The 12,463-nt window shown below is 41.0% G+C and overlaps 1 pseudogene; it reads right to left on the bottom strand.

Annotated features, from left to right (window-relative positions):
• Nucleotides 1–948: 948 nt before the first annotated feature.
• On the bottom strand, nt 949–1,873 carry LOC129670693 (heterogeneous nuclear ribonucleoprotein C-like; annotated as a pseudogene).
• Nucleotides 1,874–12,463: the final 10,590 nt, after the last annotated feature.

The raw sequence follows: 12,463 nt of genomic DNA, 5'->3' as shown, positions 1-12,463 counted from the left end.
AATAACATAAACTACCTCAGTGTGACTCTAACCAAACAAGTGAAAGACCTATTTGAAAAGAAACTTCAAGTCTCTGAAGAAAGAAATTGAAGAAGATATCAGAAGATGGAAAGATCTCCCATGCTCATGGATTGATAGGATTAATGTAGTGAAAATGGCCATCCTGCCAAAAGCAATCTTCAGATTCAATGCAATTCCCATCAAAATGCCAACACAATTCTTTACAGAACCTGAGTTTTTTCTTCTGGTTTAATGAGGAATTATTTTGAGAAAAAAAACTCAAACATTAGGCTGCTCACTATATATATATATATATATATATATATATATATATATATATATATATATATATATATATATATATATATATATATATATATATATATATATATATATATATATATATATATATATCATGGTATTAACTTTAGAAAACAAATACTAAAACTATTACACTATTTTCCTGTAAGATGCACTTGCAACTCCAGTTCGCAAAAATAGATGGTCACATTGGTGTCGAACAGCCCCACTCGAAAGGGAAAACACACACCTCTAATGCAAAGCTGCTCTTGGGATTACAAGTAAATGAGATGCCTCTGCAGTTAGGGAAGCAACTACTGAAATTACATAAATGGGAAGAACTGTACTCCCTGCATAGCAAGAGATTATTTGGGACACAGTTGCTAAAAACTATACATCTTTTTACTGTTAAGCCTAAGAGGTATCGAAATTAAAGTAAAACTTACAGGGTGAGGCTTAACAAAGCAATTAGGGAGCAACAAAGGAGGGGAACATGGAACTAGGTGATGGGCAATAATGAATTAATGACACAGGAAGGACTAGAAGAAGGAGAATAGTGGCAATTTGCTGAAGATACTAGGGGAAATGATCTGATGTTAATTTGATTTTTCGCAAGCGCCCAGGTAAATGAATAATGGGATAAGATTTCTAAACTCCGTTCTGTGCATAGGAGTCCTCCTTCCTGTTGGCACTGTCTTCCTCATCCTTTCCTTCCTCGGCCTTGTTCATCATCCTTGTGCAACTCCAGCCCATCATACCCCCATCCTCATTGTTGTCATCACTCAGCAGGTCCCGCTCCTCAGCAGAGTCATCTCACTGCCTCAGACTCCATTTTCATATTAGTCTCATCCTCCTTCACAGAGGCGCTCCTCTGCTCTTTTTCAGACTTTTCATTTTTCATCTCTTCTGATTGTTTGCTTTGTTCTTTTTTCAATTTTCCCCCCAGGCTTTCCAGCAGAGAATTCCACTTTTTTTTGTTTTATCTGAGTCAGCGCCTCCTTAATTGCCTGAAGGTCAGCTTTCCAGACTTGGAAGATCCCCGTTGTCAACTCTTCGAATTGAATTAATTCACTCTTGCCCCTTTGTGAGGTGTTTCCAGAAACACGTCGGAATTTAGAAGGCACCACAGCTTGAGAAAGAGGAGGAGGACGAGGAGGAGCGGGAACACGTGCTGGGTAACCATACATCCAATCATTATAGAGAACTGAGTCGAGGGGCAGAAGGGTGTTCGGGTACTGAGCGTACCTCTTCGCTGCAGATCTCTTCACACCTGCTTTTCCTCGATTCACTTTTGGCTCTGAATCCAGGTTATTATCTAAAACCTGGCCAGCAATTATTTTGCCATCCTCTCCCACTACATCACCCTGGGCATTTTTTTTTTTCACTAACATACTGGACGAAGGCAAAGCCCATATGCACACAGCAACCCACAATTGTGCCATACTTTGAAAAGATGGCCTCCGCATCGGGCTTCGTGACCACGAGAGTGCCAAAGATTCCCAATGAACACGCGGGAATTCGTGGATCGAGGGTCTGTCTTGTTGGCAACACCAACAAGACAGACCAAAGCCATCTCCTTTGATGACAAGGTTTCTCACAAAGCTGAAAATGTAGCTGAAGATCAAAAAAAAAAAAAAAAAAACCTCACTGTATATTCTCCGTAGGGCACACCAAGTTGCATCAGTGTGTTTAAAAGGTCTTTGTAAAATCAGTTTTGGAATGGGAATGTGTGTGTTCTGGAAGGGTGTGGAAGGGAAGTTAAAAACCAAACTCCAGCGAGTAAGGGTGGGGTTCGCCTTGCTGCCCAAGAGGAAGGAGAGAGAGAAGAGATTGCCGGGAGAGGTTGTCTATGCTAAGATACTGAGGAGACAGCAAGCAGGGAGCATACAACTATTTGCTGTCCATCTCTTCACAAAATGCGAGTCTGAATTATTTTAAGCAATGTTCAGAATAATGTAATTTAAATCCGTGTACTCAATGTTTATGACCCAGCAGCTGTGTATTATCAGTAGAGACAGAGTTTTGGACCTGTCCTGAGTTGTGTGTGTGTGTGTGTGTGTGTGTGTGTGTGTGTGTGTGTGTGTGTGCATTCCAGGGGTAGAGGTCATGACAACCCAATAGATAAATACATGTGAAACAAAATATCTCTAATGCTGCCATATAAAAAAGGTTTCTAAGGAATGTGCCAGTCTTAATTGACATCTGGGTTTATCTTAAAGCATTGTGAGCTGAGTAAACAAAATGAGAAGTAAACCCCTTTTATTTTGCTTTGTTTCATGCCACTGTTTGAAGCAACCTGCACTTGCTTACCGATCTGTCTCTTGGCACCTCAGACTGAGACGCTGTGGGAGCCTAACGCCCAGTGATAAAATCGACATGTGGAAAACCACCTGTGCCTAGAAAGTTCAGCAAACCGGTCCTTGTGGCTGCAGCTGGCTTTGTAGAATGAGGTGTGTAGCACAGCTGAAGCCCAGGTTGTTACCTTGTTTCCAACAGAATTCCCACGCCAGCTGCTGGATCTCCCCCATGCTGCGCCACAAACAGTCTCTCCTTCCTTGAACCATAACATTCGCCCTGGTGCATAGAACAGGTGTGCTTGCTTTCCTCTACAGGGCCAGGATGGCCAAGACTCCAGTGGGAGTGATGATCCTTCCTCCAGGCACTGGGAGCTTTAGGAGCCCATTTCACATTAGCCAAATCCCACCACCCAGCTGGGTGGCCAAAATCCAGCACATTCTATTCGTAAAAAGCAGTAGGCTTGAAATGCTTCCCATTCCTGGGAGTCAAACACAGAATAAAATTGACTAAATCCTTCTGGAATTCCACAAAGCAGCAATTGCCCTTACTCTCACCTCCAGCACACTTGGATGGCTGAAAATGCAAACTCCTTAACACCTCTCTCACATCACTCAGCCCTCCAATTCTGCTCTGAGAACTGCTAAGAAGTTTGTTTCTTTTTTGAATTACTTTATTTTATTTTTTTTAATCACAGGTTATTCACTTGTATCCCAGCCGTAACCCCCTCCCTCTTTCCCTTCCAATCCCACCCTCCGTCCCTCATCTCCTCGCTGCCCTCTTCCAAGTCCACTGATAGGGGAGGACCTCCGCCCCTTCCATCTGACCCTAGCCTATCAGGTATCTTCAGGACTGGCTGCAATGTCTTCCTCTGTGGCCTAACAAGGCTGTTCCTCCCTCAGGGACTGGGGGGAGGTAAAGGAGCCAGAACTTGAGTTCATGTCAGAAATAGTTCCTGTTTCCCTTACTAGGAAAACCAACTTGGATATTGAGCTACCACAGGCTACATCTGAGCAGGGGTTTTAGGTTATATCCATGCATGGTCCTTTGTTGGAGAAACAGTCTCATAGAAGACCCCTGTGCCCTGATATATTTGGTCCTTGTGGAGCTCCTGTAGCCTCTCAGTCACACTAACTCCCCCTTCTTTCATATGATTCCCTACACTCTGCCGAAGGCTTGGTTATGAGTCTCAGCATCTGCTTTGATACACTGCTAGGTAGAGTCTTTCAGATGCCCTCTGTTGTAGGCTCCTGTCCCATTACTTGTTTTCTCCTACTTCCATTGTTGATCCCCTTTGTCTTTCTAGGTAAGAATGTCCAGCTTACCCCTGATCCTCTTTTTTGTTTATCTTCTTTAGGTGTATAGATTTTAGTATGTTTATCCTATCTTATAGGTCTTATAAGTCTTATAAGTACCCGCTTATAAGTGAGTATATAAGTGTGTCTTTCTGCTCCTGTGATACCTCACTCAGGATGATCTTTTCTAGATCCCACAGTTTGCCTGCAAATTTCATGATTTCCTTGTTTTTAATTGCTGATTAGTATTCCACTGTGTAAAAGTACCACAATTTCTGTATCCATTCCTCCATTGATGGACATCTGTATTGTTTCCAGGTTCTGGCTATTTACAAATAAAGCTGCTACAAACATTGTTGAGCAAATGTCCTTGTTCTATACTTGAGCATCTTTTGGATATATGCCTAGGAGTGGTATAGCTAGGTCTTGAAGAAGTAGTTTTCCTGATTGTCTGAGAAAGTGCCAGATTGATTTCCAAAGTGGTTGTACACATTAGCCTTCCCACCAGCAATGGAGGAGGGTTCCCCTTTCTCCACATTGTCTCCAGCATGTTTTGTCACTTGAGTTTTTGATCTTAGCCATTCTGATGGGTGTAAGGTGAAATCTCAGGGACGTTTGACTTGCATCTCTCTGATGGCTAAGGATGTTGAGCATTTCTTTAAGTGTTCCTCTGCCATTCTATATTCTTCTACAGAGAATTCTATTTAGCTCTGTAACCCATTCTTAATTGGATTGTTTGAATTATTGCCCTTTAACTTTTTTAGTTCCTTATATATTCTGGATATCAGCCCTCTATCAGATGTAGGGTTGGTGAAGGCCCTTTCCCAAATTTCACTTGTTCTGACAACAGTGTCTTTTGCTTTATAGAAGCTTTTCAGTTTCATGAGGTCTCATTTATTGATTGTTGCTCTTAGAGCCTGTGCTGATGGTGTTCTGTTCAGGAAGTTATCTCCTGTGACAATGAGTTCTAGGCTCTTCCCCACTTTTTCTTCTAACAGGTTTAGTGTATCTGGTTTTATATTGAGGTCTTTGATTCACTTGGACTTTAGTTTTGTGCAGGGTGATAAATATGGATCTATTTTCATTTTTCTACATGTAGACATCCAGTTGGACCAGCACCATTTGTTGAAGATGCTGTCCTTTTTTCATTGAATGGTTTTGGTTTCGTTGTCAAAAATCAAGTATTATTGGTGTGTGGGTTTATTTCTGGGTCTTCTATTTGGTTCCATTGATCCACCTTTCTGTTTCTATGCTAATACTATGCAGTTTTTATTACTATTGATCTGTAGTACAGAGAGATCAGGGATGGAGATACCTCCAGATGATTTGTTGTTGTACAGGATAATTTTGGAAATTTTTGTTTCTCCATATGAAGTTGAGAATTTTTCTTTCAAGATCTGTAAAGAATTGTGTTGGTAATTTGATGGGAATTTCACTGAATCTGTAGATTGCATTTGGCAGAATTGCCGTTTTCACTATGTTAATCCTACCGATCCATGAGCATGGGAGATCTTTCCATCTTCTGATGTCTTCAATTTCTTTCTTCAGAGACTTGAAGTTTTTTTCAAATAGATCTTTCACATGCTTGGTTAGAGTCATACCAAGGTAATTTATGTTATTAGTGGCTATTGTGAAGGGTGTTGTTTCCCTGATTTCTTTCTCGGCCCTTTTTTCTTGGGTATACAGGAGGGCTTTTTTTTAAGTTAATTTTGTATCCAGCCCTTTGCTGAAGGTGGTTATCAGCTGAAGGAGTTCTCTGGTTGAATTTTGTGGTCACTCAGGTATACTATCATATCATCTGTGGATAGTAAAACTTTGACTTCTTCCTTTCCGATTTGTATCCCGTTGATCCCCTTTACTTGTCTAATTGCTCTAGCTAGAACCTCAAGTACTATGTTGAAGAGATATGGAGAGAGTGGGCAGCCTTGCCTTGTCCCTGATTTCAGTGGGATTGATTTAAGTTTCTCTCCATGGAGTCTGAATCTGATGTTGGCTACAGGCTTGCTGTATATTGCCTTTACTATGTTTAGGTATGTGCCTTGTATCCCTGATCTCTCCAAGACTTTAAACATGAATGGATGTTGGATTTTGTCAAATGCTTTTTCGGCATCTAAGGAGATGACCATCTGGTTTTTTCTCCTTCAGTTTGTTTATATGGTGGATTATATTGATGGATTTCTGTATATTGAACCACCCTTGCATGCCTGGGATGAAACCTACTTGATCATGATGGATGATATCTTTTATGTGCTCTTGGATTCGGTTTGCAAGTATTTTATTGAGTATTTTGGCATCAATGTTCATAAGAGAGATAGGTCTGAAGTTCTCTTTTTTGGTTGGGTCTTTGTGTGGTTTAGGTATCAAGGTGACTGTGGCTTCATAGAATAAGTTTGGTAAAGTTCCTTCTGTTTCTATTTCATGGAATAATTTGAAAAGAATTGGAGTTAGCACTTCTTTGAAGGTCTGGTAGAATTCTGTACTGAAACCGTCCGGCCCTAGGCTATTTTTTGAAGGGAGAAGACTATTGATGACTGCTTCAATTTCCTTGGAGGATATAGGGCTGTTCAATCTTTCTACCTGATCTTGACCTAATTTTGGTAGATGGAATCTATCAAGAAAATTGTCCATTTCTTTTAGATTTTCAAATTTTGTGGCATATAGGCTTTTGTAGTACAACCTAATGATTGTTTGGATTTCCTCAGTGTCTGTAGTTTGAAAAGGAGGAAGAAATCAGCTGAGCAACATGGAAAGCAAATGGTGAAAACAATTGCTGTAAAATTTTACTTGTAATATGAACATTTTAATCTCTGTTTGGGATACGTATGTGCCCTAGTTTCTCTTTTGTTCCTATAAAATAAATTACCTTGACAAAAAGCAGCTTAGGAGAAAAAAGGTTTATTTTAACTCACAGTTCCAAGTATCAGGCCATTACTGTGAAAAAGTCAGGGCTAAAGTAATTTGAAGCAGCTAGTTATATCATATCCACAGTCAAAAGGAGACAGAGTGAATATGGACATGCCTACAGCTCGGCCCACTTTCTCCACACTTATGCAGCACAGGACCCAAACCCAGGGAATGGCACCACCCATAATGGGCAGCTCTTTTTACCTCAATTAACTCAATCAAAACAACCACTACATTCATACCCACAGCCAAACCAAATGTAAATAATTTCTCATTGAGGCTTTCTTCCCAGGTGATTCCACATTGTGCCACTTGTAGGATTAAAACTAACACTTGCAATCTTCATGATTTCCTTGTTTTTTATTGCTGAGTGATATTCCACTGTGTAGATGCAACATAATTTCTGTACCCATTCCTCCACTGAGGGGCATCTGGGCTGTTTCCAGCTTCTGGCTATTACAAATAAGGCTGCTACAAACATGGTTGAGCAAATGTCCTTTTTGTGTACTTGAGCCTCTTTTGGGTATATGCCTAGGAGTGGTATAGCTGGATCTTGAGGAAGTGCTATTCCTAGTTGTCTGAGAAAGCACCAGATTGCTTTCCAGAGTGGTTGTACAAGTTTACATTCCCACCAGCAGTGGAGGAGGGTTCCCATTTCTCCACAACCTCTCTAGCATGTGTTGTCACTTGAGGTTTTGATCTTAGCCATTCTGACGGGTGTAAGGTGAAATCTTAGGGTAGGGTTGTTTTGATTTGCATTTCCTTTATGAAAATCAAATGTCCTAAGGAGTTGAACATGTCTTCAAGTGTTTCTCTGCCATTCAATATTCCTCTACTGAGAATTCTCTGTTTAGCTCTGTACTCCATTTTTTAATTGGATTACTTGATTTGTTGCTGTTTAACTTCTTTAGTTCTTTATATATACTTTAGTTCTTTATATATATACTCCCCCCTCCTAATTCCACTTTCCCTTCCCCTTCTTCACACATGCCCCTCCCCAAGTCCACTGATAGGGGAGGCCCTCCTCTCCTTCCTTATGATCCTAGTCTATCAGATTTAATCAGGAGTGGCTGCATTGTCATCTTCTGTGGCCTGGTAGGGTTGTTCCCCCCTCACGGGGAGGTGATCAAAGAGCAGGCCAATCAGTTTATGTCAGAGGCAGTCCCTGTTCCCATTACTTGGACACTGAACTGTCATGGGCTACATCTGTGCAGGGGTTCTAGGTTACCTCCATGCATGGTACTTGGTTGGAGTATGAGACTCTGGAAAGACCCCTGTGTTCAAATTTTTTGGTTCTGTTGCTCTTCTTGTGGAGCTCCTGTCCTCTCCAGATCTTACTATTTCCCACTTCTTTCATAAGATTCCATGCACTCTGCCCAAAGGTTGCCTATAAGTCTCAGCATCTGCTTTGATAGTCTGCAGGGCAGAGCCTTTCAGAGGCCCTCTGTGGCAGTTTCCTAACTTGTTTCCTGTTTTCTTCTTCTGATGTCCATCCTCTTTGCCTTTCAGGATGGGAATTGAGCATTTTAGTCAGAGTCCTCTTTCTTGATTATTTTCTTTAGGTGTACAGATTTTAGTAGGTTTAGCCTATGTAATATGTCTTTGAAAAATAAAGAAAAAAGCTGTAGCTGAGTTACATACTGAGACCCTGTTTCAAAACAATAAAAAATAATTTAACTGTGTATCAGTAGGAGCTGAATGAACACTCAATTTGGGGATACCTAGAGCTCTACAATGTATTTTCTCCTATCCAAGAGCGCATAATCTTTTCTTTCACCTTTGCACAAACATATACACTTGTGTCTGATTTGGTTTCCTATGGTTTGGTTTTTTTGAGACCTAGGTTATATGAGGATTTCATATAACCTAGGCTGGCTTCAAACTTGCCATGTAGCTAAGAATAACACCAAGCAGTTTTATGATTTACTTATTATTTTAACTGTATAAGTGCTTTGCTCATATCTAAACATGTGCAGTCCTAGGGCTGAGCCAAAAGAGAATGTAGATCCTTTGGAACAGGAGTTACGTGCAGTTGTGAGTGACCATGTGGGTGCTGAGAACAGAACACAGGCCCTCTGCAAGAGCAGCAAATGCCCTGAACCACCAAGCCATCTCTCCAGCCCCCACCATGAACTTCTGATTCTCTTATCTCTAACTCCCTATTGCTGTGATTACAGGTGTATACCACCACACACCACTTATGCTGTTCTGGGGATCAACCCGAGCTTCATTCATGCTATCCAAGCACTCTACTGACTGAGCTATATCCTTGGGCCTCCCTGTAGAAAAATACAAATGTCTTCCTGTTACCTAAAATAGCAAGTGTTGCTGCAAATGGGACTTTTAAGTGGAAAGTGCCTTGTGTTGGCCAGAATAGATTGTTAATTAAAATCCCAGCTCACTGTGGAGATGATTTCAGCAGAAGTTCCTCCCCACTCACTGCTGCTTCTGCACACTTGTCTTTTCTTTGTCTTCATCTCTTTCCATAGCTCCTGTTACAATTCTAGGATATGCTAGAAGGGAATCGATGAGACTGAGCAAACGTGTTGGTATTCTTCATGTGCCACACACCAACAAGAGGATACAGGGTCCATGGGATCTCAACAGTGGATTGATAAATAATAGTACAGCCAATTGTCATATGGCTGTTATCTAGTCTAACGTGTCTATCTTGAGTTTATCTAGAATGGTTTTGAGTGGAAGTTTACTGTGGATGTCAGAGTACAAACTAGGGTTGCAGCACACTGATTGAAGACGAGTGTAGCAAATACTCTTGAAAGAAATATACAAGCCAGACATTCTAGCCCTAGATGTTTAACTACAAGAAATGATAATGTGTTGTGATGGTGTTTAATTGTCAACTAAACACAAGCTAGGATCACCCAGGAAGAGTCTCAGTGAGGGACTGACCAGATTCGGTTGCCCTGTGGTTGAGCCTGTGGGCAATTTTCTTGACTGCATTAAGTGATGTGGGCATCACCCAACATGAAGTGGGAGGTGGCATGCCCTATGTTTGGGCCCTATATTTCATAGGCGTGAAGAAAGCTGCTAAGAATCAGCATGCATTCCTCTCTATTACTGATATGTGACTGGCTCCTTCAGGTTCCCAGTGACAGACTAGATTTGTGAGCCACCCTTTCTCCTTTAAAGTTGTTTGACAGGTAGGGTATGTGTTCAGAGAAGATTTATTTAAATAGTCAAAAAATTAGTGTATGCTAAGCATGTTGCAAGAACTTTCCACAACATACACAGCTTTAAAAAAATTATCAGAATTATTTTTATTTTGTTTGGACATCCAGAAGCTTAAAACCAAAGTGTTATAAGATTCATCCCTTCTAGAGAAGGTAGAACACAATCACTTCAATGCCTGCTTTCTTGTCTATGATATTTGCTAAACAATCCTTGGCACATAGCAGCACCCCAGCTGTCACTACCCTGTTCAGTCTATCTTTTCAACAGGACCTTAGTGATTGGATATGGTGTTCTCCCTGAGTCACTACGACTTCACACTACTGGAATCCATTTTGTGTTGCTATGATAAAATACCTGAGACACAGTAATTTATGTAAACAAGAGAGGTTTAGTGATTGAGGTGGTACACACTAAGGACATAAAAGCCAGAAGATCAAAGGTCATCCTCAGCTTCTTGGTGAGTTTGAGGCCAGTCTGGACAACAGGTGATTCTATCTGCAAACAACACACAATTGAGCAAACAAAAAGAATAGCTATTTAGTTGTTGTAGTTCTGATGGCTGAAACATCAATATGATGGACTTATAAAGGATAGGGTTTCGTGCTGTGTCATCCTGACGAGAAAAAAACAAAGGAACAAGAAGCATCAAACTCACTTTTATAAGAAGAAAAAGTGGGGAAGAGCCTTGAGCTCATTGGCACAGGAGACAACTTCCTGGACAGAATATCAACAGCACAGGCTCTAAGAGCAACAATCAATAAATGGGACCTCATGAAACTGAAAAGCTTCTGTAAAGTAAAGGACACTGTTATCAGAACAAAACAACAGTACACAGACTGGGAAAGGATCTTCATCAACCCTATATCTGACAGAGGGCTAATATCCATAATATATAAAGAACTAAAGAAGTTAAACAGCAACAAATCCAGTAATCCAATTTTAAAATGGGGTACAGAGCTGTAGAGGGATATAGAATGGCAGAGAAACACTTAAAGAAATGTTCAATATCCTTAGTCATCAGAGAAACACAAATCAAAACGACCCTGAAATTTCACCTTACACCCTTCAGAATGGCTAACATCAAAAACTCAAGTGACAACACATGCTGGAGACAATGTGGAGAAAGGGGAACCCTCCTCCATTGCTGGTGGGAATGTAAACTTGTTCAACAACTTTGGAAATCAATCTGGCACTTTCTCAGACAATTAGGAATAGTGCTACCTCAAGATCCAGCTATACCACTCCTAGACATATACCCAAAAGATGCTCAAGTATACAACAAGGACATTTCTTCAACCATGTTAATAGCAGCTTTATTCATAATAGCCAGAACCTGGAAACAACCCAGATGTCCATCAATTGAGGAATGGATACAGAAATTGTGGTACTTTTACACAGTAGGATACTATGTAGCAATTAAAAACAAGGAAATCATGAATTTTGCAGGCAAACTGTGGGATCTAGAAAAGATCATCCTGAGTGAGGTATCCCAGAAACAAAAAGACACACACGGTATATACTCACTAGCTATATAATATAGGATAATCATACTAAAATCTATACACTTAAAGAAGCTAAGCAAGAAGGCAGACCCTGGGTAAGATGTTCAGTCTTCATTCAGAAAGGCAAAAGGGATAGACAATGGAAGAATGTGAAAATAAGGAAGAAGACAGGAGCCTACCACAGAGGGCCTCTGAAAGACTCTACCCAGCAGGGTATTAAAGCAGATGCTGAGACTCATAGCCAAACTTTGGGCAGAGTGCAGAGAATTTTATGAAAGAAGGGGGAGATAGAAAGACCTGGAAGGGCCTGGAGCTCCACAAGAACAACAGAACCAAAAAATCTGAGCACAGCGGTCTTTTCTGAAACTGATACTCCAACCAAGGACCATTCATGGAGATAACCTGGACCCCCTGCCAAGGTAGCCTGTGGCTGCTCAGTTTTCAAATGGGTTCCCTAATAAGGGGAGCAGGGGCTGTCTCTGACATGAACTCATGGGCTGGTTCTTTGATTACCTCCCCCTGAGTGGGGAGCAACCTGACCAGGTCACAGAGGAAGACTATGAAAGACAGACCTGATGAGACCTGATAGGCTATGGTCAGATGGAAGGGGAGGAGGTCCTCCACTATCAGTGGACTGTGGAAGGGGCAAGAGAGGAGATGAGGAAGGGAGGGAGGGAGGGCTGGATTGGGAGGGAACAAGGGACTACAGCTGGGATAGAAAGTGAATAAATTTTGATAAATAAAAATTTATATTAAAAATAATAAAATGACTTTAAATTTTTTTTAAAAAAAGAAAGGTCAACAACAAGTCACCAAACTGTGCTTCTGGGGTGATGAGTGTGGCAGGCTCTTCCTTATGCCATGTGTTTTTCTGCAACTCTACTGTAGAACTAATTTGTCCAGTTGACCACCTATCAGCCTCAACCACCATACAGTTAGGAATGGTGACCACATGACAAAAACCTCAAATCTACA

The sequence above is a fragment of the Psammomys obesus genome, unplaced genomic scaffold, assembly GCF_907164565.1.
Source record: "Psammomys obesus unplaced genomic scaffold, mPsaObe1.curated_primary_1811, whole genome shotgun sequence".
In the NCBI taxonomy this organism is placed as follows: domain Eukaryota; kingdom Metazoa; phylum Chordata; class Mammalia; order Rodentia; family Muridae; genus Psammomys; species Psammomys obesus.
The sequence above is the reverse complement of the archived record's forward strand: the minus strand, read 5'-3'. Positions and strand labels throughout refer to the sequence as shown.